Raw genomic sequence first — 27,219 nt, forward strand, 5'->3', positions numbered from 1 at the left:
TTCACCACATAGGTAGCATGTAGGTAAATACATATTTCATATAACTAAGTAACTAGAAAGACACATAGGAAACAATTTTTAAAACTCATCTCATTTTTTTTTCATCATACTTGGGCTCTTTAAAGAAAAGATGACTTGAAAATTCCAGATGTTGCTATTATTATTATTATTATAGTCATTTAAATTATTAGTAGTAATATATAATATTAATTGCTCTTAATGGAGATAATAAATAATTATAATAATAAGAAGAACAATAATAATAATTCAGTGCCCTTCATAGAGTGAGTTGCATTTTGTAATGTTTCTGGATAGGTATGGTTAATAATATGATTAAAGTTTCCCAGAATGCAATATAAAACATATTTTTAATTAGGATATAAGAAAGTCCTGCAACCAAAAATTTCATATGCATAATATACTCCAAATATACAGCCAAATTTAAGGTGTTATATTACGAATGCCTCTGCTGAAAAAAATAATGTACAAATATTGTGTTATACCATTTATACCCAAAAGTCATGATGATAATAATAATGAAAATGACTAGAAATACAAGCTACAGAGAGATGTATGGAATTCTAGGACTTTTAGATTAAAGAATCTGTGAGATTCTCCAAAACAAAGTCTTGACTGACCACTTATTTTCAAAGGCACTTGTTAGACTCCAGCCCCAGATATTCTGACTCAGTGGATCTGGATACAGGCTCATAATCTATATTTTTGATAGGTACCTCAGAAGACTCTGGTGAAGGATTTCCCATACCAGACTTTGAAAAATGTGATCTAGAAAGACTGGAGTTTCAGCTAAGTTGCCAAGAGAGACTTTGAGATGTAGAGAGAGTCTGAAACCTGATTATCAGAGTCAGATCACACTGTTAGGGCCTGGCTGGATATGATGTGACTGGTTGGGTTAAAGTTCCATCAATGTTCATGTCCAAGATCAAACTGGTCTTAAGGAGTGGGATGAGGCTGAAGCTACAGAGAGCAACCAGTTCTGGCTCAAGACAAAGCCCAAGAGTCCAGGAGACGGGCAGCCTCTGCCACTCAGTGCTCTTCTCATCTCCACTTCCGGCTACTCTGCAGCCAAGTAGAGAATGGCTCTATCCTCTCAAATCTTTCCCAGACTCTGGGTGTGGAGAGGAACATTCTCTTTGTTCTCAATCATGCCGAGGTAGGCCTGACTCTAGAAAGAGTTTCTGAAAAGGTGTCAGGTGGAAACCAGGAAAAATGAGGAGGGCAGAACAACTGGGCCTGGGATTATAGAGATTCACAGAGGAGTAACTCTCTCTGGGCTTATCAGTGAAGTTGAATTCTTCTCTGGCGCATCTGTGAGTAAAATGACTTCCTGGAATTTACTTAAAGAAATAAGTTTAGCTGTAACAGAATTGATGATTTCCAGTTTAGCTAACCATCAAGACCTGGGGAGCATTAAAATCCCTCCCTCGAAGATTTTCATTCACTAGGTCTTAGGTAGAGTTTAAGAATCTTTGTTTTACATATTGTCCCAGTTATTTCTTATATACAGCTAGAATGAGGAACCACTGTACCAAAACAAATCAGGAGGTTAACATGCCTGAAGACTGCTTTTGATTTATCAAGAGTTTATAGCTTGAAAATTCTAATAATTAATTCTATGCTTATTAATTATGACAGCCAACTGTACAATTGTCCATGAGTGTTTGAAATGTTGCTTAATATTTTCATGCTTCTAATCATAATTCAAGTTAAGATCTTTTAACTAGAGTCCATTGACAATCATTAAATTAGTGTTTTGTGGCTGTGTTGCTACTTCTGTTTCACCTAATGATCTGTGGAAGGCAACTGGAGAGTGACTAAAATTTTATCATCAGACAATAGTTTTCTAAAAAGGAAAGGGCAAGGCCTACTGAAGAATACAAGATCAAAGGAAAGAACCCCTGGTATGACCAAGGCCCAGTGTAAGTGTAATCTTTAGCAAAATGCCAAATTATAAAGTGTAGATTTCATATAATATATTCTCTTTGTGATAATGAAACATTCATTAGAAGGAAGGAAATGAGCAGAGTGATGGTGTAATTGTGATAGGCTGTGACTCTTATGTGAGGAGACAGTGGCAAAGTTGACGCCAGGAATGACCACCAGGTTTATTTAGAATTTTTCCTCAAGTAAGAGGAGATGGTAAAGCAGAGGGAGAGAGAGACAGCCATGAAACTTGAGTTTTGTTTTTCTGTCTAAAAGAGAGAAATGCTAACCGAGAAAGGCATGTTTTTGAGCTAATTATGAAAGCTGAAGACAGAAAAAATAATATTTCGCTTTCAAAAGACAAGATAGATGTTAAAAATCTTATTTAGCTAAGATTTAAAACAAAGTAGCATCAAACCATTTAAATTTTAGTCACTTTTAGCACAGGCTGAAAAGATGTATGATTTTCGAAAAAAATTATCTGAGTTGAGAGAAAAGTGTTTTGGAGGGCTATTGTATAAGGCACAAAATCTCCCCTGGAAACCATCTTATTTTTTCTGGAAACTACTAACTATCCCCTGTAAAAGATAATAAACAGAGCCACTTTAAAATGGAGCTAGAGTTGTCATGCCGGAAGAACTGCCTTGCCTGTCTTACTCCTCAAACCTTTGAAATGTTAAAACAGGGCAAAATAACCTTTGAACTGGGCCTAAAGCAACACTGTTCCAAAGAACTGTTTGCAAAGATAACAAGAAAGCAGATATTAGGGCTAAGGGGAAGATGGCTACAGGACTGAAAATTTAAAAACATCCTTTAGAATTAACATCACTATGTTAGATTATCTGCACCAATAGAAATGCCTTCCTTTTATTGATGAAATTGTTCCCCTTCCCTTTCTCATAAATATCCCTTGCCTTTGTCTCCTAGTTGGAACACTATTTGGGCTTCTGCCTGAATCAGTGCTTCCCAAATATCTTTTTTTTTTTTTTAAATGTCAAATAAATGCTTGTTGCTTCTCACTTGGGTCTTTTCTTTTTAGGTTAACACCTCCAACCCAACAAATCCATCATTATCCACATGGTTACTATTGGGCTTTCCCTGATAGAATAGTGTGACCTCCAACCCTGATTATATTTCATTGCCCGTGGGGTAGGCTCTGACCCACACGGAGCAGATCATTCTTCTCTGGGAATCTGAAATCGATCCAAGAGAGTCCTGCTTATTTTAGCTGTTTGGTAGAAAAGAAGTGATGAATTCCTGGGAAATGAATAGAGAAACAACTTCCTGTCATGGCAACTTAAAAACAGAGATATCAAGTCTGAAACATGAGAGAAGAAAGAAGTAGACGTGAAAAGATAAGCAGAGACAAGAGAACAAATGTCGGTGGCAATTTACATCCCTGTACTAATTACTCTTCAGTCTTGGATGCACTTTGTTTTACTTCATGCTAGTCCAAATCAGGCTTTCATTTAATGCAATCAAAAGATTTCTAAATAATGTAGAGGGAGAATGCCATAGGATTGGCCAGAAGGGATCAAAGTCAAATGCCTAGAACAGAAGAGAAATTTAAAACTACCATTTTTGTACTCCAAAATGAAGCAAACTGGGTAGGGGAAAAAAATCAAACTGTGAGTAAAGTTATTACCAGAAAGCAAAATGGAATAATCATGCTCAAGACAAGATCCTAGAGGTAGAGTATGGGTTACCACTACCTATGAGCAGTCACTACCTAAAAAGTTTGGTTATCAGTGCCTTGGCCAGGTTGGAGAGTCTCAAAATAGGTATGGTTGGTTGGCTGAGTTAAGCAAGGTTCAGAGTCTACATCTGAATATCGGCATCAGATTTCTGACTGCAAAAGAGGAACAAGTGCTATGTTCTATTTTTTAGAAGATCTTGATTTTAGTAAGATAGAAAGTAGACACTCCCATATTGGGCTTAGGTGCTAATCTTTTTACTGTGGCTGATATCTTTTGATTTATTTATCTCTTTTAGATACTGTAATGTTTTTCTATATACAAATGAAGAATGTTTTGTTGTGTCATATATATTAATCTCTTAACAATCTCCATTTTCTAAGATTGAATTAAGCCTATCGTAGAACATGGTGATACCTAAATTATAAGAACAACAGAAGTACAGGAGTTATTAATAGCTTCTTAATAATTGGTCTTGGAAATTCAAGTTAGTCATTGATGACAGATGTCTCAGAAGGTACATGTCACAGATCGTCCAATTTAATTGTTGTCATGTATATGTATCTAGTATTAAGCATATAAAATGGTTCTATAGATTAAGGCAAAATTTAATGTGGCCATCTTTGCTCCTACAGATTATTATTTTAGTCACTATACCTAAAGAGATCAGTTGTATTGACAAATGAATTAAATTAATAAACTATTTAAACTCAGATGAGTAGACCTTAGTCTGTTGGTGAACATGAACATCTCTTAGATTTTAAATGCTATAGGATCCACATGATAAAAAGTTATTGAACCAGATCATTCTATAGTGTCTAATACTATGTACTTGACCTCTAAGCTTACTCAGAAAATATCCTAAGATGATATAAAGTTGTTATAGGATGAAAGAGTACAGAATTTGAAGAATAAAGAGTAGGGATATAAAAATCTGGTTTTTCAGTCTTAATTAATTCAAGCAACTCTGAAGCTCTGAATTTCAATTATTTAAAAAAATAAAATTATGTTAATATTACCTTTCCTGCAACCATAAAAGTGTGGCAATGGACTTTAAATAGCACTGGAAAAACTATTTGTGAAAACAGGAAAAAAGTACAAATAAAAAAAAAGCAAAAGAAGATCCAACCCACCCTCACTCCCAAAAGGTCTCTTCGTTTCCAGCTAATAACTAGGACTAAAACTGCTGGAAACTGAGAGTGGAAATTTAAAAATCTAGAATCCATAGATGTCTTTAGAAGTAGTCAGAAGAGGAAGATGTTCTTTGTAATATGATTTTAGATGTGCCCAAATGGCTCCTCTGATTAAAAGCAAAGTAAGAAAAGAAGACCTAGTTGTCCTATTTATTAATGCCCCAAGTCCCCAAGACCAAATCTATACCTACTTGTTAAAATGTATTACCAGTGTGTGTGTGTGTGTATGTGTGTGTGGAGCAGAGAGGCGGAGAGGCAGGCGGGAGGAGCGGAGGGAATGACTTTTATTAGTCATTTACACCTAAGTCTAAATAAGCTAACACATGTTCAATACCTACTGCATGCATGAACATAATAAACCTATAAAGAACTACAAGGATGAACAAAATACAGTCCTTCCTTTCAAGGAGCTCACAGTCTAATGGGAGAATCAAATTCATGTGTAAAAACTTATGATATGTAATGTGATTAGCTCTACAATAGAAGTACAAACTTCAATGAGAATAAGCAGAAGGGTGATAGATTTAGAAAAAGCTTTTCTCAGAATAAGCTTTCTGGTTGATAGTGAAAGAAAAGAATTGGCACGAGGATATCAGAAAGGAATCCATAAAATGTAAGATAATCACAGAGGGAAAAAATAGAGGTTTGAGGAAAAAAATACATTGCTTTGCCAATAGTAATATGACTAGTAATTTGGGCATAAATTCTGAATATTTGGGTTATAACCTATTCAAGAATTCTTTTTTAGGTTTTGTTGCTGCCTAATCAGGTACAAAAGAAAATAATAGCAAAGTTTCCCCCCAAAGAGTGGGAGATTGTGGGTGATGTTATTCCTGAAAGCTGAAAACTTTAGTTGAAAAGAAGAAAGCCAACAGGAAATAAACATCCAGCTAGCACAGAAGGGAGAGGAGTTTAATACCATTCAAATTTCCATGAGATAAACACTTGGTTTCATATATATTCCCAGATCTCCTTTTGTTTAAAATTCTCCCAGGTACATTATTTTCCTGTCAGAGCAGGGAAATACTATTTGCAAATCTAAAAATAATATGCTAATAAATATCTTTGCTTTATTTTTCTTGGCTATCTTAGAAGTATAACTATTTTTTATTTTTCCAGAATTAATTGCAGTTAATTTTCATATCAGATAAAATAACTGACATATTTCCATTTGACAATCAGTCACACGTAATCTCAGCTAGTCACAAACTAGCTGAGAATTCATGGAACTTCTAGTGGCCCAAATGCAAGTGTCCTGATTTTTTATAATAATTAGTTTTTTATGATAATTTTATAGCATTTTATAAATATTAGTTTTTTATAATTATTCCTTTGCTAAGTTGACAGATTTTTATACTTCCTTGCCTTTCAATTTTACATATAATTTTTTGGGGGAGAAAAGAGCAAAGGCCTAGAGGATTTTCCTTGTTCTCTACTGTTTCAAGAAAATAGAATTTTAAAATAGCTGTAGTTTGCCCAATGAAGAGAGAGATGAGTAACTTATAAATAGTTATAGCTCTTCTAAATATCCTAGTAGTATACTCATTATTTGCATTCAAGTTAAAAAAAAATTGCAGCGAAAATAGAACTTACATCCATTGAGGTAAAACATTTCATTATATTTTATTATCCCCAAATCAATTCCTAAAGCAATGTGTGAATTAAAATGTTTAATCCAGCATTTTCAAGAAACCAATTTAAAATTACACAGCTTATAACAAATTGCTAGAAATATTGCAAGCAGCCATTAATTTACTCTAAACTAATTAAACTCTGCATTAATACATGCAGTAATATACATGCATTTGTTCCTAATTTCCTTTTGTAATTAAGCATGGGTACAAGGCATTGCCTCACTGGACAAAGAATTTTAATCTTCCTGTTTGGTTTTTCCCTTGTCTTCTCTGGCCCCTACTACCAAGTGGCAAGAGTCACTTTGTCCAGTATCGCCCTTCTTTTTTCATTTAAAAGAGCAGTTTATTTTAAACACTCATATATACTATGTAGTGAGTTGCTGGGTATTCTGAAATTGCCTTGTATTTGGGCAAGATTTCATCCTCAAATCCATGGGGAGGAACTCCCGAAAGGTTAATGGAAAGGACATAATAAGCGTTCCAGAATTTAACATCGATTGTATGGGGAAAATGATGCATATTACACGAGTTCGTAGTCAAGATCAGCTATATATTAGTCAGGATTCTCAAGAGAAACATAACCAATAGATTGGATGATGTTCACCCACACTCTAACCAACATATCTAGAAATAATGTTTAATCTGGGCACTCATGGCCAGTCAACTTGACATGAAAAATTAAGTATCACAAGTCTGTCCCTTGCCAACTTGGCACCTATAAACCATATTTAATATCCAAATAAAGACAATAATAAGGTCATAATATGATACAAATACACAAATGTATTTATGGCAAAATAAGGAGAAAATATTTATGAAAATTATAGTCTTCGTTTCTATAACTAATCCCATGGTCATAGCTGGTATTTATAACTTCCTCTTCCACTACCCATTCCCTTTGTCTTCACCAAGCACCTCATTTGATCATGGTTCTTTAGCTGTGACTCAAACCTTCATTTCTGAAGGATCTGGGCCATTAGTAGTCCTACCTGGCATGGGTTGATGCACTGAGTTCTACTTGGACTGACTTTAGTCACAGGGCATGATAATACTAAAAGATGCCCTAGAACATCTCCTGCATTCAAAATACCGACTTCCCTACCTCCATTGTGGAGCAGCAGTCCAATTTCCCCTTGGTAGTCAGAATCAATCACCCTAGACAATAACTCTCTTCTTTGCTTTTAAATCCGTTCTTTGCCTTTATATTCCTTTGTCTTTGCCTCCCTTCTCTGAATCTCTTCCTCTATATTAAACCAAGGCATGTCACTTTGCCTGTTGATTCAGAAGCATAAGAAGCCCCAAGTGGCTGGGTGGCAGTCTTGGATCTTCTGGATCACATAGCTCAAGTCGTAAAGAAGCTTGCACAGCAGCCTGGACTTATTGTAGAGCTTTCTCTTGTTCTAAACTCCACTCAAAACTAGCTGTTTTTTGAGTCACTTGATATATGGGCTGCAGTACCACATCCAAATGAGGAAACTTGCCTCCAAAATTCAAAGAGGCCTAATAAGCACTGTGCCTCTTTTGAGGTTGTGTAAGAGGGATCAGATGCAATAACTTATCCTTCACCTAGAAGGGATATCTCTACATGGCCCACATCAGTGGAGCCCTAGAAATTTCACTGAGGTAGAAGGTCCGTGAATTTTAGTCAGATTTATTTCTCACTCTCTGATGTACAAATGCTTTACCAATAAGTCTAGAGTAGTTGGTACTTGCTGCTTACTATGTCCAATCATCATGATGTCATCATTGTAATGGACCAGAGTGATATCTTGTGGAAGGAAAATGCCAGCTGAAAGCTAGCTGCTTTTGGCAGTCCTCATGGACAGGAATGGAGAAAAAGGCATTCGTCAGGTCAATAGCTGTACACCAGGTACCCAGGAGAGTGTTAATTTGCTCAAGCAGTGAAACCACATCTGATACAACAGCTGCAAGTGGAATCACCACATGGTTAAACTTTCAATAATCCATTGTCACTCTCCAAAATTCATCTGTCCTTTGCACAGGCCAAATGGAAGAGTTGAATGGAGATATGGTGGGAATCACCATCTCTGCATCCTTCTAGTCCTTGATTGTGGCACTAATCTCATTCCCCCAGGAATGTAGTACTGCTTTTGATTTACTGTTACGTTAGATAGGAGCAGTTCTAAGGGTTTCCATTTGGCCTTTCCCACCTTGATTGCCCTTATTCCGTAGGTCAGGGGACCAATGTAGGAATTCTGCCAGCTACTCAGTATGTCTATTTCAATTATGTATCCTAGAACTGGCTGGGGAAATAACCACAAGATATGTTCAGGGACCCACTGGGCCCACTGTATGATGGACCTGAGCTAAAGTTCCATTGATTATCTGATCTCCATAAGCTCCTACTCTGACTGGTGAGCTATAGTAATGTTTTCAGTCTCCTGGAATTAATGTCAATTTAGAGCCTGTGTCCAACAGTCTCTGAAAGTTCTGATTATTTTATTTTCCTCAATATACCATTTCCCTGGTAAACGTAGTTCTCTTTGTGGAAGGCTGAGAGAAAGATTAGCAGTATAAGTTTTGGGTAATGTACTGGAGTCCTACCTCAAGGGACTCTGCTTCCCTTTCATTCAACAGGTTCTGAGTTTCCAAACTGGCTCGAGTCTAGGAATTGATTGAGGAGCCATTACTCTCTGATTTTTTATTTAGGTTAGATTTGTTCACTTGACCTAGAATTTTTCTGATTATACAGATCAAGTAAGAATTTTGTAGCCTTCTTATCTATTTCATTTCTAGGAACACCATGATCAATTAGTCAATGCCATAATTCTGCTTGAGGCAGACAATTCTGATTGCTGTTTTGACTCTTCTGCTCATTACGGTAACCTCTTCCACCTTGCCTTGGGCAGTTGGTGCCACCACTTGGCCCAGACCACTCTGGGATCCAATTATTCCCATTGCATTTAGGTTTCTCAATTCAGGGACTGAAGTTCCCACTGTGAGATCTGCTCTATGAGAAGGGTGATCACAGAGCTTTTTTAAGGATGCTGGGGCTCCACTCATAAATTTATTTTTCACAATATTGATAAAAAATATTTCTTCCATATCCTCCCAGTGATAATAAATACACCTTAAATGACAAATCTACTCTACCATTTCAGTCTCCTTAAGCTTTTGAATCCCTTTCTCCACATTAAACCAAGGTATGTCTAGCATTTTCAATTCACTCCCAGCAGGTCATCTTTTGATCCATGTTTTAGTCAACCAACAAAAGAAACTGTTAGAACCCATTCTAACTCCCTGAGCTACATACAACATTAAATGCAGAATTTTTGTCTAGTGAGCCCATGTTAATAAATTCAGGCCGATCTAACTTTATGTTCATTCTACCAATATCCCACACCCTTGTATCTTTCCTCACACACGTTCCTTTGATTTCTGTGTGCATAAATTAGAAAACTCAAGTAGTTCTTTTGGAAGATGATGTACCTTCTCACTGGTCACATGATGAACCTCACCATTAGGGACCTAATGGGACTTGAGTCTAGTTATAGGTCTAGATGCAAAGACAGGTAAGTGGTGGTGGCGGGTCCTGAGGAGAATCAACATTGTTTTGCATGGCAACTACTCAATTATAGTTTTCTTAGTCAATGTAGAGTTAATCCCTTTAGATGGAGGTGGTAAGGGCAATACAACTGGAGGTGGGGAGACCAGTTCTGCTAGGGGTGGGGAGACTTCTTCTCCTGGTAAAGAAGACTCACCAGAATTTAGTGGCTCAATGTCCCCAGTTTCATCAGAGTCCCCATCCCAACTCTGATCCCATTCTTTCCCAATAAATGCCTTTGTAGGCATCCTATGAGTCAGGGAGTTCAACTTGCATTGTAATTCAGGAAGTCCCAAATGAGGTTTCTGCATTTGATTTGCAGAAATTTCAGCCCTGTAGCTATAGGAGATAAGGGTCCTTCAGAACACACACAGAAGCTCTTGATCTGGGAATTTGAATCCTTGGGCTTATCTTTTTCTTTTGCCACTTGGTCAGTAAGATTAGGAGCAATCAGCTAATGTCATTATTTTTGTGACTATTCCAAAAATGTTTGAAAGTATCATATAAAGTATCACCTAGCTTCTTGTTTCTTATGAGTAATTGATTAAGAGTATCAAATGGAGACATTTTGCATATCTCTATAAATAGTTCACATTGTAGATTAACAGTGCTCTCTTTACTACTAGAAATAGTCATTAGCATCTTTAAATATAATTAGATTAAAGAAACAATTGCCCACTCGGCATCAAAATTTATATTGGTCAGTGTTCAGAAACACAGAAGCTATAGGAGATATAGATAGACAGACAGACAAACAGACAGACAGATAGATAATAGATATATTATGAGGAGAAAAAAGCCTACTAAAAAATCTTATTTGGATCAAAAACAGGGATTTTGAAATTCCTATAAAAATCAATTAATTCAAGTAAAATTTCTCATCCTAGGAAACAAGTATTTAGTAAAGAAAAAGGGAAATAATGGTGCTGAGCTCTTATACACCTTAAGCTCTTTAAGTGGGTTTGCTTGTTTAACTTTTACCAAAAACTTAGCTAATAAGAAAATGGATATTCAGAGAGTTTCCATAATTTACTAGTGTCACGCATTTTGTGGCAGAGTTGGAATTCAAACTTTGTTTTAATCCCAAGCCTATGTTCTTACATAATATTAGCCTTCTACCCAGTGAAACAACTTTTTCCATTTGGGAAATGTTTCTGTCATTTATATATAAACATCTCATGCACTGAATACAAATACTGCATTCTGTTTTTTTCCCTTGACTTTATGGTATAAACATTTTTCCATGTATGTGTATAGGCTCTAAAATTTTAAATGTTAACATCTTCCTAATGTGTTTTCTTGCTAATATAATATAACTCCTTTAAACATTTTCCTAATATTTGGCATCTAAATTGTTTCCAACTGTTCTTTTTATCATAGATAAGACACAAGTAAGGTATTCATCCCCTTAGATTTTTGTTTCTACTGAGCTATTTCTTTAAGAAACAGTTTCAGTTGTGAAATTCATGGGAGTAAAGGATATGAACATCTATGGGTCTTACCGCACTGACTCTTTTTTTTCCCACAAAAATATGCACTAATTTAAAATGAAATATTGCTACTTTTAAAAGGAGATGTCACCACTCAAACTCTGCAATGGGAGAAGAACATCAAACTTCAGGGATTTATTTCACTCAAAGTGTTGTTGTGAATTGCCCTTGAAAAAGAAAGTGACAGACCTCCTCCCCTACCCTGAATTATATTACATCCCAGAGGACTGAAATGGTCATTAATTTTTAATATCGTCTCTTCTCAGTGAAGAGTATAATGAATTTTTCTTAGATATTCTTGTAGGATTGATGTCCCAGAAATTTGAGGACGATTTCAGGGCATCTATAGCGAGCTCAGAAAATTTTAACCAGTTGCCTGTGTTCCTGGAGGAGAATATGCACCAGAAATATGGGTAATTGTTAAATTACCTATAACATCAATTAATTCCATAATAACAGCTACTAATGTCTCTACAGTGATTTCCAGTTTAGACATTTTTTGCCTATATGTCTGATCATAGGAGAGTAGGTTACACTGAGCTGGGGTTTGTGAGATACAGAGGACTGTGTGCCAGGAATAAAGGTAGTGCCTCTGGCCTTACTGAAGTTAATGGTTTCGTTGGATTAAAAAGGCATCATCATATTAAAAGCTAACTATATTCCCAAGAGGGTAATACTAAATATCCAACAAGGAAAGATATAATAAGTGACATAATATTGAAGAAGAAAAGTTTAATTATTCTGGACTTTAGGGATCAAGGTAGTTAATATTGCTAAAGTATGGAAACTTCTTTTCAGGGAAGTCATATATGATGAGTGTCCCAGGAACTTAGTTACATTCTGGCCCCTCTTCTGCCTTCTTATCATCATGTCAATGCACCTGATGCAAGCCTTCGGGAACATCCTAAGGGGTTTCCTTTGAGAAGGTTAGCCAAGTTCTGGAAACTCACACTTCCTTGGCCATCTCTGAAAGTAGACCTTTTAGCAACTGGAGAGCACGGGGATATGCTCAATGATTCTCTACCACTGTGTAGCAAAAGATTTCTCCTGCATCAAAGCCATCTATGTTTCATAACTTTGCTTAAGTCTGAATGTGGAAAATATCATGCTTTAAGAATGAACAGTGAAAGGACCTACTGATTTAGGCGGAAAAAAACTGCATCTATTCATTTATCAAATACTTAGTGAAAACCTACAAGGTATCTGGCACTGGGTGCTTGTAACACATTATTAAGATATGAAGGGAAAAGTAGTATTTGATTCTGAACATAAGACAGAAGAAATTCATATAATTTATCCTAGTTAAGAACAACAACAAAAAAAAATCACTTACTTCAACCTCCTTATCATTAATAACAGGTAATTAAGGTCACCAAAAATGACTTACCCCTGGTCATTAGGTGGTGAGTCTCAAAGCCAAATCTTCAACCCAGATCATCTCATTCTTTGCCAATTCTTATTAGGTAAGGGTTCCGTGAAGATGCTTTTATCACCTTTGCCTTACTTAAGCGTTCAATCTTCTTCTGTGAAAGAAACTGTGAAAAAATGTTCCTCAATGCACAAGTAGTTCTTCTTATTATTATATTCCAAGATTGTAAGTTCTTTACCATCTAATATTTATTCATCAATGAAATAAACTTAAGTAATGGATAAGCGTCTACAATACTTCACAAATTATTACAATGGTTGAAATAATGGTAAAACTATTAAAGCTGTATTGTTCAAAGAAATTTAAATTACAAAAAGGTAATTATTCAGTTCCTCAGTTGTACTAACTACATTTCACGTTCTCAATAGCCACGTGTAGCCAGCACAGGTACAGAACATTTTTATCATTGCAAAAAGATTTATTGCAGAGTACTGTATTAAAGCAATGAACCATTTCCAACCCATAAGGAATGAGTTAACTTGCAAAATATATATTTTTTCAGCACATCTGCTGTGAGTAATAAGATATTTACATAAGGATATGCAGGAAGTGAGATTTTACTGAGAAGCAGTACAAGAAAGACAATCATTTTGTGTTCTCCTGCTTCCCTACCTGCAAAACTAAATGCTTAAATGGCATTCTTTAAATGCTTCAGATGCTCAAAAATTTTCTCTCCATATAACCAGAGTTTGAAAGCTTTTGCATAAGTCCCATGAAATGGTTCATGTACAAATAGTATTATGATTCACTACAATATTTGTTGTCTTGCACGTATATTAAATATGAAACAAATAAACAGTATGAACTAAAAAAAATACACGATATTTTAAGAAGGAAAGTTACTTCCTAGCGGGTATTCAAATGAAGAACCAGAAAAGAAAAGATAAAGATACTTATGACTACAAATATTAAATTGGGCACATTCTTTCCCCCAAATTAGAGAATGTCAGAGAAAATCATGGAAACATAAAAATATTTTTATATAATAACATTTATTGTAGTGAAAAATTTAGAAAACCTAAATGGTCATCAATACAATATTAACAAAATAAAATGTTCACTTCTATTCAAAGTGATATTATATAGTAATAAAAGATGACCAGAAAAACTGAAAATGTAGTCTTCTCTCAAGCAGGAACAGTGTGATTTAAGGAAAATGAGAAGTGCGCAAATACAAAAAGAAAAAAAAGATAAACACTAAATTACTAATTTGGTTAATTTGGTTGCAATTTTTGGTTGCTGTTCTCTCTCTCTCTTTTACTCATTTTTCTGTCTATCTCTCTCATTCTCTTTCTTCACTTGTCTTTGTTTTTTTTTTTTTCAATATCGAATATGTACTACTATTATAACAGGAATTAGGCAATATGCTTTTTAGATAAAAAATAAATAACATTTTCCCTCTCTGGATACCATTATAGTACAGAGTTCAAATAATAAATACATGAATGTATGAGCAAATGAATAAACACAGAAATATAGCCAACTTTCCCAACATACTTAAAATATAATTATATTATTCTCATGGTTTTGGGACACCTCTAGTAAATGAAATAGCTTACTTTTAAACTTATTATAACAAACAAATCTATAGAGAATCAAGCTTTCTCTTAGTTACTAGCCTTGATTAATAGTATAAAAGGGGCCATTAAGAAGAGCAAAAAGAGTTTAGAAATAAAAAAAAAAAAAAATGGACCAAAAGGTACATAGATTTATACTGTAGTAATATGTCCTGACAGTTATAGGACTATTCCCAAAGTTTGAGTTTTAATTGGATTTTTTTTAAACCTTGAAAGGTGAAGTTAAGCAAATCAATAATGCTAAACAGAACAGTCTACATTTCTGTTAGTCTGGTTACCAGATTTTTTGTATCTTTATTTTTTTTTTTCAAATATTTACTGTGCAAATTGCAAGGAATAAGTAAATTTTCTAAAGGATAGCTATTAAAGAAACTGAAAAATTGTAAATTTTTCTCCCCTTTTACTTTGAACTTTAATGAGATCAGGTTTGTATAATTAATACAAAATGGGGAGGGATGAAAGAAGAATAGATGAAGCGGGTGGTGAAGGGAGGAAAGGTTTTAAACCATTTCAGTGGAGTAAAGAGCAATTTCATTTTAATATAATTTTTAATGGTTGTTCAAACTCCTATAATGCATCCACACAAAAAGCTTCAGTTAATGTGTGTGTATTTTGAGCAGTTCCCCTCTTCGACCCTCCAGTTTAATTTCCGTCCTTCAAATGAAATGAATGGAGCGTGAAGCAGGTCATATCTCAATGCTGACACATGGGTTGCAGATAGAACTCACAGCCTGGAGAAGCAGCCAGTTTAGAGATTAAATCAAAGCAGCTCTGAATAGATGGGAGGTCAGCCAGGGCCAGCTTTGACATTTGATAGGACCTTGTGATCAATCAGGCCTTTCTTCACTCTTCCAGGCTTCCTTACGACAGTGGCCTTAAAAACAGATGGGATATGTTACAAAGTGCAGGAGAAGCACTAGATTGTGAAAGGAGATAGGTGTCAATATTATCAAAGGGACAACTGTTATTTGAAGCAGACAGCAAATCAGAAGGCCCTGTTTTGCTGCAATTGCTATGTTAAAGTTTGCCTTTCATGGGATGAAATCCAAGATTTGAGAATGGTGGGATAATTTTTAAACTGCTTTTTAAAATTTCTTGCTTCCTATGCATTAAACTGTAAACTTTGAGCATTCATGATATCATAAGATCAAATTTTAGCCAATCTTCCCTTTGAATAAGCTGTTTCCAGCAAAGCCAAGCTTAATTTTTGCTCTATTTGTTTGTTTCCTTATTTGTCTTTGGGGAACACACCACACACACACACACACACACACACACACACACACACACACACACACATGCACACACACAAAAACAAGACATAAAAACCTTTGGAAGAAAAGAATCAAAGGGTATTAATGCAGAGACTCACTGGACAGGGAATTGAGCATGATTTCAGGAAATCCCAGTCACATTGCCAAGAGGGTCATGAAAAATGAATGGCCTCAGAGCACCACTGTGACAGACTGTTTTAGTGAGTGGTAATGGGCCATCTCCAGGATGAAAGGCCATGTATTTATAACTGTGAAGGCTACTGGGTATCACGCCATTCATTATGCTTGCTTGATTTAAGGGAGATGCCTTTTACCAATGTGACATGGGAGCAAATTATTTCCAGGAATATCACAGCTCTCTTCTCCCCCACCACCTACTTCTCCATCTTGCCCACTCTCATCCCAGATATACACACATGCTCTCATATTCACATAAGCACATTCTCTGAATTTTTCATGTCATAGAGCATTTTATATTCAGAGCTAACTTCTCCAAAATGTCTCACCCCACTGGGATGAGAAAGCTGGAATACGGGAGCTGGGATTAAGAAGGGTTTAGATAAGGAGGAATGGCACAGATTCACTTCACTACCTTTCTTTTAAGAAATGTTTTGATGGGAGCGAGAGAGCTGAGGTCATTTGGTCTTTAATATAACTATTGGGCTAATTTGCGAAGTTGAGTTTTTGTTTGACATGGACGTCATCTTCACAGAGAAGTTAGCATTTAGTCCCATTTTGTTCCTTGGTTATAGTGGTCTGTCATCAGTTAAATGTGCAAAATAATTCAACCTCTCTGGATTGTTTCTGATGAGAAATTAACCGATTGCACAAACTTCTCTCTAAATTAATTTTCAACATTAATATTTTATGAGGTCTTGAAATTCTAGTAAGACAGAAACATAATACAACAAAAAATTTCAACCAGCACATCAGATATTCTGGTAAAACTAATCTCAGGGAACGTGTTAATGTAACTAACTCACTTAATAACAATGTGCAAAATCCCATTTAAAAAAAGAATCTGTAAACCTTTCAGAAAAGTTATCATAGGATAAATTGTTTATAATAAATGATTTATGTCCCTTCATGTGTTAAAAAAAAAAAAAGCTTTACATTTCACACTAGTGTACTGAGAAAAAGATACATGTACTTGGATTTTAACCAAGTTGATTAAGCTGACACCTTAATATAGCTGCAATACATCAGTGATTAAAGTAAAGTTTCTACAATGGCGTTTTCATGGTCTGGGTCACAGGTTTTTTTGAAGACACAGTACAGTTATACTGATGATAATTCCAGAGAGCACCATTACACAACTGAGAGATGTTTGGATTGTGAAATGCATGCATGTGTATGTGTATATTTAATCTATGCAAATTTGTGCCCTGATTCTGGCTCCCAGGAGCTCAGATGTTTGTGAGAATTTAGAGATTATTTACAAAGAGTATTTTTTTTCTGAATAATTATCATTGAAATGTGACACAAATCTTCCAAAATGGTAATTCTCTCTAGCAAGCTAATCCTTCAAGAGGTTTTTTTTTATGTCTCAGAGAAAGCTGTGTGTAATCAAAAGACTCTACAAAATACATGTTGGTTTGAGTCACCCTCTATAATTCCATTTAACTACTGCCAACTCCAGAAACAGCCACAATTTTCCTGTATCTTGTACACATCAGATAAAAAATTCAGAAAGAATTGGCAGTTAGCAGTTGAGTAGCCAAAAGAGGAAGGAAAAAGCCTTGCTGGTGTTTCCCAATTAATTTTCTTTTCAAGTGAAAGTTTGAAAAGAAAAAAAAAAAATAAGAAAACTGGAAATGACCTAAAAACTCTGGTACGATAAGATAAAATTTGGCCTGACCATAACCCTGTGACTGAATGCATAGTCTGAGTAAGATGACCAAAAAAACATGGACTGCATTTTCCAACAATAATTTTTAAAATTTATGTTGGAACTTAAAAGTAAGAGATGTAAAGGACTGAATTTTGAAGAAATTAAGTCTGTTGCAGAATTAGTGAGAGGAAAAGGAAAATAAAAATAAATATTTAGTTAAGAAGCTTAACCAAAATTTTATTTTTAAAATTTGTACTGATGCCAAATATTTTTTAAAAGATTTGCTTTCTCAAATAGAATGAAGTCATTTTAATGTCAAGGAGTCCATTGTATTATATATTTCAATTGTCTTTTAAAAATAACAAACTCATGAGTCAATGGCATTCGTCAGAATGGCCCTAGATGCATAAGACATCTAGTAAATGCTCTGGTACATAATTTACCACATGTGCAAGTTTCATTTCCCTTAGCGAGAAACAAAGAGGTGGTAGTCTTGGTTACAGGCACAGGCAGTATAAATAGTTGTTCTATTCAACCAAAGTCTCTGTAAAACCCTGAGATTGATCCTTTAGGATTATGTACTCCTGACCCCAAAAATCAGTATAACTGACCAGTTCAAGAATCTGCCACATTCAGAACAACATTTAACATCCACCAAAGTTTTCTTAGGGGCGGAAGCTATAACCTGGTGACAGAATTTATTTCAGCTTGGGCATTCCCCCCTCTCTCAAAAACATCATGGGCTCAGATTTGTCTGGATTCAAAACTCCTCTGAGGCTATATCCATAAGGATATGGAAAGAACTTATCCTGGTTCTGTTTAGTAAATATTGGGCTTTAAAGGGAATCCGCCCATTACTGTTTAAAGGGGCAGAGGAGATTTTCTTTGCCTAGAGTGATAGAAACTTTGGGTCTTGCAATCAGGCAGGCGTAGGCTCAAATTTTAGATCTACTTCTTACCAATGTCTGACATTGAGTAAGTCTTTTTAAAGTAAGAATAGTAATGATATCTACTCCAATGGGTTGGTATAAGAATTATCTAAAATGATTATATAAAGCAATTTTCATAGTTCCTGATACTGCTAATGCATGCCATAAAGTTTAGTTATTGTTATACATTAATTTGACCCATTTTATCTTTGACTATTCTAACCTGGGAGAATTCCAAAGACAAAAAGAAATATCATACCCAAATGCACTTCTTAGCAATCATTTTATAATTAAAGGAATTATTCAAAAGATCAAGTAAAATAGTAGAGAGGAAGGAGACCAAACTTGAGATTTTCCCTCTTCAATTGCTGACTAAAGGATTCGTTGACAACTTTATTTTTATTAAACAGATTGGAAATGCCTCTTCATAAAATATTGCATAAATTAGAAATTTTAATATAGTCTATCCTCTAAAATATAAGTGTATTTTTAATCTTCTGCATAAGAAATTATTCCAACACTTAGGCTAGAAATTACAAAATGTTTATTAGCCAACCGTTTTCATAGATCAGGAATTCAGGCGCAGCTTGCTTGGCTAGTTTTAGTTCATATTTTCTTATGAGTTTCAATCAAATTTTGGCTGGGGTGACAGTCACCTCAAGGATTGATGGGAGAATCTGCTTCCAAGCTTATTCACATGGCTGTTGGCAGACCTCAACTTTCAAGTTAACTCTCATGGAACTCACCACAGGCTGCTTTATGACATGGCAGCTGGCTTCCTCCCAAGTAAGCCATTCAAAAGAGAGTGAGAGAGTCTTCCAGATGGATACCACAGTCTTGTAAAGCCAAATCTCAGAATGGACATCTTATCACTTCTGCTGTGAAGAATACAGTGGTCCGCAACCTTTTTGGTAGCAGGGACCAGTGCTCCTATGAGAATCTAATGACTGATGATCTGAGGTAGAGCTGAAGCGGTGATGCTACAGCTGGTAAGCAGCTGCAAATACACATGAAGCCTTTACTTGCTTGCTTGCCACTCACCAACTGCTGTGCGGCCCAGTTCCTAACAAGCCACAGACCAGTACTGGTCCACAGCCGGGGGTTTGGACACCCTTGTTCTGCTTGTTAGAAGTGAGTTAATAAGTCCAGGCTACACTCAACAGGAAGAGATTATACAAAAGTATGAATCCCAGGAAGCAGGGATCATTGGGACCACCTCAGAGATTACCTACAGTACATCTTCTGGCCCCCAATGATTCATGCCTCTGCCAAATACAAATTTGCTTACTGTCCTTAAAGACCTCAAAATTCTCTTTGTGCTACAATATCTGCTGAAAATCTAGAATCTTATGATATGAATCAATTCCAAGTGTGGATGAGCTTCCTCAAGCGTAAACCCTTAAAGGCAACTCCTCAAGTACATTTCCTTGCCATTTGTAGACCTGTGAAACAAAGGAGACTATCTAACCCCACCCCCAATATGCAATGGCGGGACAGATGTAGACATTACTGTTACAGAGTCTGAAAGCTTTCAAATCATCGTGTCATTACATCCTGGCTTCTTTGTGTTTAACGTTTTTTTCCCCTGAGTTAGTGTCTGCCTGCCTGTCTGTCTGTCTGTCTGTCTGTCTCTCTCTCTCTCTATCTCATCTCATCTCATCTCATATTTTACTTCAAGAAGCAAGAAGAAACCAGGTGATACCAAAATACTTTGCTTGGAAATCTCCTTAACTATATCTCCCAGTTCATTAGGTGCACTTTTTACTTTCTATATTACTGTAGGCAAAAGTATTGCTAAATTTCTGCCCTTTACTATGGTTTGCAATAAAATGTTTCTCCTGTTCTGTTAAGTCCTCACTGCCATCCTCCACAAAATCCAAAATTTTATGAATAGTCATTCAAAGCACTTGAGATTTTTACCAATACCCTTCTCAAAAGTCTTATAGTGTTTCCAACTTCTACACACTGCTTCATTCCAAAGCCACTCCCACATTTTAGGTTTTGTTATAGCAGCAAAGTCTATATCAGTCAGGGATTAAAGTTCAATTAGTTTTCAGAAAAGCAGAACCATAGAATAGATAGATGATGTTGATGATGATGATGATGATGATGATGATGATGATGATAGAGAGAGATAGGAGATAGTAGATATAGAGTTTTTTTATTATTATTATTTTAATAATATCTGGCCTTACAGAATTCTGGGAGATGGCTGTTCAACCTCTATAATGCTATTTAGTGTCTTTAGTTTGACATTACAGTTTAAAGTTTAAGACAAGAAGTTGATGTAAAGTGGATTAGATCAAAGAGAAGCTAAAATTCACAAGCATGACTTGAGCTCATGAGAACAAACTATAAGAAACTGTGTGTTCTTACTGCCTCTGACCTGGGTGGTGTGTGTGTCCTACAGAAGTCAGAGCCCTTGGCCTGGGACTCAATAAGGCTAAAGCAACACAAGTATCAGCTATAAAATAGCTTCTGCTTCACTTCTACCCTCCATGTCTACTAGAATCCATCTTGTGGCCCATTCTCATTGAAAACATACAGGAAAGGAAATTTTAAGGAATGTAGTTCAGTCTAGCCAAGTTGACACATTAGCTAACAACCATAATAATCTCCTTTAGTAAAGTATGTATGTATTTTTAAAGAAATTTATATCCATTTCACATATACAATAAATGCCAGGAACTATTCTGGGTGCTGGGAATAAGAAAATGAAAAAAGCAGACAAAAATTCCTGTCTTCTTAGAGTCGATTCTTATTTCAGGAAGATTGACAATAACTAAAACAAACGATAAAAAGTAAATGATATGGTAACTGAGAAAGTAAAAAGTGCTATAAAGAGTAAGAACAAGGGTGTTGGGACTGTAGGCTGAGCTGAAGGAGGCCATAGACCTCACTGAGAAGGTGAATTTATGCAAAGACTTAAAGCAGATGAGAGAGTTTGCCATGCAGATATTTGAAGGGAATCTCCTTACTGTCTAGAAAATGGTAGGCAACAACAAATAAAGGGATAAAAAGAGTATAGAACTGAATAAATAAGTGAATGAATAAAACTGAGCCAAATGTAATGGGAAGAAAGGAGCCAATATAAGGGTTTCTGAAAGTGAGAGCACTATATCCTCACAAGCTTTTCACCCAGGTATCTTAAACAGATGAGCCAAATTAAGGTAAGAGGATTAATGGATCAGTGAAAACTCTCTTCAGGGTACTATTAGCAAAGTGAATCAGTGACTGTGTTCCATCTTTGTGTCATTCCACTCCAGACTCAACGTCATGAAAGGGGGTCTCATCGTTCAAGCTTGGGTCACACGTTCATTTACTAGGGAGAAGAAAAGCAGGAACAGCTGGATTGATGGGGCCATCAAATCACTTGGGACACAGGTGATGAGTTCTTTAAAGGAAAAGCATGTGTTATTAACAAATGAAGCAGGAAGGGATAATGGGTGGGTAAAAGCAACACCCACAACCTCTATAAAGCTCTTTGTAACTGGCTGATGGTCTGCTATATATAAATTATGGGTAAAGAGACTCTGTGGAGTGTGTGAATCCCAAAGATGTCAGTGTGATTTAAAGATCTAAAGACAAAGCCAAGTATGAGATTTTTCTACTTTTGTCCCCAGCACCAGGGCCATCTTCTATATCCAGGGTGGCTCACACTTTGCCTAGTTGGCAATGTTGTACAGAAACAAGTAGTAAAAGGTAAGGAAGGGAAATACTGCCTTGAACTATACAGGATAATTGGGAACATCTATTTCCTATAGACATGGCCTTGGGAGATAAATTCTTATTCTAAGACCATACAAAAGGCCAGAAGCATTGCAAACAGGACAAACATTCAGACTTTGGGGCTGCCATGACTGTAGATAAGATTATTTGTTTGTTCTCAGTCTATGTATGTCAATTTCTTCATGTTCTATTGCTAACATTCCACTGCCTGCATATTTTTAAAAATATTAATTAGGAACATGAGTCTTTCTTTCTTCTCTAAAATGTCTTTGGCTATGTGATATTTTCACACAAAGAAGTTATTTTTGGCATTCACAAATTGCTTTTCTTCCTACTGGCAAAAGGAATTCACTCAATACCTACTTGTACAAAATACTTACTTCACTTAAGAAAAGAAAAAAAGGAGCCTCCTCCAAATGATACAGAAAAAAAAAAAGAAATTAAATTTTAAAGAGAACAAAATGACTCCTCCTCTCTGCACATTTTTCAGAACAACACACTGCTGCCTGTCTATTGTTTCCGAGGCTAACACTTATGTCAGTGCCTCTGGAATAGCATCTATTCCACTGCATCGTAGGCAACGGGTTAGTGACTCATTTTTTAACCACACCCTTATTTATATCCAGAACTCATCCAGAGAGAGATTACTGCATTTTTTTCTTTCTTTACTTGTTTCCTTCCTATTTTTTAATTTTATCATTCTAATTAAGTTCTGCTTCAAGGTGTGCATGGGACCCCTATGTAAATCCTGACAGTACAGGAAAAAATTTAGGCCCCAAATTAAAAGATTGAATTCCCTTAGGTAGTCTGATGCCAATATTTTCTCTAAAAAGTGGGGGCTTTATAAAAAAGATTTGCCCAATTCAATGCTCAAATTGTTATCATAAGGATTAGACTAAGAGGTCAGTATATTTAATCTCTTCCTTTAAATTCTTGGTTGCATGTAATTTAGATTTTACCACTCTGTTAGGGAACTATAAACGTAAGTGTCTGATGAAAAATAAACTTGATTAAATATCTGTCACTGAATTTAATTAGAAAATGACATGTTATTTTTATCAGCATTTTCATTGGATTTTCATGGGACTTAGTTAGAAAATTCTGCAAACCACCTCAGTTTTTAAAAATTAGGAGGGTATCATTTTGAGCCCTTAAACTCTTGAGCTACTGATTAGTGAAAACTCGCCTGGAAAATTAAAAATGCCTTCCAGTAACTGTTATTAGAATAAGGGTTTTTTTAAAAAAAACTTACATGTAGATAGAACGAGATTCAACTAAGGAGCAGTTGAAAGGATAAATTATCATTCTATGGGATTATTTGTCTATAATAGGAAATAAAAAAGTATATTAAAACAGATGGCATCACAATACAATAAAACAAAATCCTGCAGGAATAGGTATTCCCCCACTTGTCTGATGCCTTCCTCTAACAAGATGAGATGATGCTAGAATTACACCAAAACGTTGAGAAGGAATAGAGGAGACCTTGTCTGGAAGGAACAATGCCTTGCCCTATGGCCCTCCAGGAACTGTTTCCTCTTATGGTAGATAAAGAATTTAGGGCAATATGGCTTTTCCAAGCCTACAGGTTTATAGGCTTGGGAAAGTGGGCTACAACTCCATATCAACACTTTCATATCACCTTGATATTTTCATTCCAAATTTCACCTTTCTTCTTTCACCCACTGATTACTTACCACTTGTCACAAACTCTTTTTCTCATCCCCATTCCTGATACCTCACCCTATGTTTTTACTTTAGACACTTAATGAAACTCGGGCCAAAAACCATGTCTTATCTACTCCATATCTCTAGCACTAGCATCTAGCTAAATGTCTAGTACATAGTAGAAACTAAGTGTTTAATGAATGAATGATGTAGAAAGGAAGAAAGGAAGGAAGGAAGGAAGGAAGGAAGGAAGGAAGGAGGGAGAGAGGGAGGGAGGGAGGGAAGGAGGAAGAAAGGGAGGAGGGAAAAAAAGATAGATGTTAAAGGAATGAGTTATAAATGTTTAGGATAAAAGAGTCATTCTTCATAGCACTGAAAAAGTAGACGATATATTTTTTATGATGATTCTATTCTATGTAAATATAGTACTATAAAGAACCACTGTATTGCAAAATAACTTAGTGCTCTACTTCATGAGGATCATAGACAAAATAGGCTTTTTGTAGGCCTATTTGCTCCTATAGTGAGACCTTGATACCTTATACATTTTGAGTTCTGAACTAAGCTCCAAAATCTGACTAATGCATGACTTACATGTTTGTAAATTGAAGAATATCAGAAAGATAAAGTAGAAATTAATTCTCAGCACTCCAAGTTTAACTTGACTTGCAATGTTTTATGAAGGCCTTAAATGTTGATCCTCATGAGCTGTCTCCACCCTCATGAGGCATCGAACATGTTGGTTAGAGAAGTGCTACCATATGTCAAAGGGAAGAAAAGGTCTCTGTGACTCTGAAGACATAATTGGATCCAAAGTAGCAATCACCAGAAGGAGCATGATTTCAATACAACTTGAGGAAGGCCAAGCCTTCTAGTGGTGGAATGGAGCTCTTCCTGAAGCAGCCAGTTCACCCACTATTAGCCATATTTAAGAAACAGAAATACCTGGTGTTTGTACAAATGTTTAAAACAGATAAAAACTTTACATGTCAAATCTAAAGAATTCTGAGCCATCCTGAGGCCTCCTCTGCCCATTGAGCAGCCACTCCAAGGTATATCTTGGATGATGGTTTTCTTAAAAAGGTAGTACAGGGCTTACCTAGTTTGTCCATCCATCCATCCATCCATCTATTTCATCATTCCAATCATCCATCATCCATTCATCCATTCATCCATCTATCATTCATCCATTCATCTATCCATCCATTCAATTCATATCCATTCATCCATTTTACTTCACAAAATCCTCTCAAAATCCTTTTTCCTACGTGTTATGTTCACAGCCAGACACGCTTTTTTTCTGTGTTTCTATGGCCTGATTCTGATTGCTTCAATTTAGGACCTCCTTGCAATAACACTAGATGTATAAGAAAGTATTATACAATTAACCACTGACTTCTGACTTTTTCAGAATCCTGGAGAATAAAGTTTCTCTTGTCACTCACGTTTATTATTTTATTTTTATAAAACCATGCAAAGAATACATTAGTATAATAACCCCATTTTGGAGATGAGGAAACTGAGGCCCAGAGAAGTTCCATTACTGGCCTAAGCTCACATATGTAAAGTGACAAGATTGTCACCTGAACCTAGACCCTCTGTCTCCAAGCCTCGTGCTCTCTACTACAAGTGGGACAACTTGGTGTTGAAGATTTAAATGGGAAATTTTTTCTTAAGGCTGAAAGTCTCTTTCTACTTTCTATACATGTGATTTCAATTTTAAGTATTGTTTATCAATTGATAAAACTGATATAGGGATCTATAAATGCTCCTAATACCAATCTCTTTTTATAGAGTACATTGCAGCAATTATAAACTCAGGGTATTATTATTTAAGTTAGTTAAGATACTTAAAGATTATATAAAGAGGCCAATTTTTTCTCACTATTATTGCTATTGTGTCATTTTAACTCAGACAGGTTAATTTAAAAAAAGAAAGTAATTTCAAAGGCAGTAAACCACATGGTATAAAAAAACCTTTGCCGGCTGGCTATAAAGCTCTGAAAATTAATGAAATCATCACCCCTTAAAATTTTCTCTCCAGCTGTGTTGTCAGGAACTTATTCTTTCTAAATTTAGCTGTTGGCAGTCACTCTTAGATCTAATAAAATTTAGTAATATTTTCCATACATTTTAGAGCGTGTCTTTTTACTCAGTAAAATTGTAATCCAAACAACTGTTACTTTGTGGCATAAATGAATCAAGATGAGTAGTACTGGGAGATTAGAAAAGAAACTCCACAGAGTAAACCTCCAAATGTTTATGGTAATAGTTTAGCCTGGGTTGGAAGAAAATCAGGGTCTTATTTCAGCCCTCTACTCCTGTACTACTTCAAGTCTTTTGAGTATCCAAGTAGGAAAATGATAAATGTCACAAAAAAAAGAGGCTGCATAGATAATCAGTCCGCAGTAGGAGCTTGTTGAAGGCCAAGTTTTGACAAATAAAATAGTTATATTTGCCATAAATTTGGGAGCATAAAATGTGTTAGATTTGCATAAAATTTACATAAACCTACCTAAATGATTCCAGCTTCCACAGAAAAAAATATATCGGTATTTTCTTACATTATCGTAAACCTCGTATACCTTAATAACTAAAGGAGGGCTTAGGAAAACTTGCTTGCAAGAATGTCTGAAGAAAGTAATTACAAAGTTTAATAGCAAAAGCTTGACTAAATAGAATGACTGGGCCAAAGAGAATCTATTTGGTTAATTCTAATTCAAGTAAAACTATTTTTTAAAATCCTCACTGTTGAAAATGTAGCTAAAATATGTTCTTTCCCCCCTTCTTTAATTAGTTCAGTATATGGTATGGAATATGAGGGAGACTGGGTCATTTAGGAGAAAGCTCAAATGGTCTCTGATCCTGAGCCTGACATCTTGCTGGTCTTGAGATATGAGGCAAATACTTGAAATACTTTCATTTTCTATTTTCTCAGTTGTAGAACACAAGATGGGGGAGGTGGGTTCCTCCAACCTGACCATACAGAAGATCACCCACAGGCTTTGATAAAAATGATAATCCCAGGACCTCCTCTGAGAGATCCTGACCTGAAGGTGAGGAGAGGAGCCAGAAATCCATATTTATGATCAACACTATAAGTGATTCTAACATTGTTGGTCAGGGCACTAGAGTTAAAAATTGCTGGACCAGAAGAAATATAAAGTCTCTGGCAAATCCGAATTTATGTCTGCTTAACTCTTTGATGTTTAAGAATCTTGAAACTTCATAACCTCTGTGAGGATCAAGTGCTTGAAGAATT

General features: G+C 35.7%; 1 long non-coding RNA gene across 4 annotated transcripts in view; it reads right to left on the reverse strand.

The window, feature by feature from the left end:
* The window catches only part of LOC120596929 (uncharacterized), a 65,789-nt gene that overhangs the window by 16,829 nt on the left and 21,741 nt on the right, over positions 1-27,219 (reverse strand). For 2 of the 4 annotated variants that reach the window (XR_005651255.1, XR_005651256.1), the window contains exons 2-3: positions 15,255-15,400; positions 12,908-13,055 (exon numbers count right to left, since the gene is read on the reverse strand). This is a non-coding gene — a long non-coding RNA (uncharacterized LOC120596929). Of the gene's footprint in view, positions 1-12,907; positions 13,056-15,254; positions 15,401-23,541; positions 23,614-27,219 lie in introns of those variants that run through there. The other 2 variants (XR_005651257.1, XR_005651258.1) reach the window with 2 other exon arrangements.

The sequence above is a fragment of the Pteropus medius genome, unplaced genomic scaffold, assembly GCF_902729225.1.
Source record: "Pteropus medius unplaced genomic scaffold, Ma_sr-lr_union100, whole genome shotgun sequence".
Lineage (NCBI taxonomy): Eukaryota > Metazoa > Chordata > Mammalia > Chiroptera > Pteropodidae > Pteropus > Pteropus medius.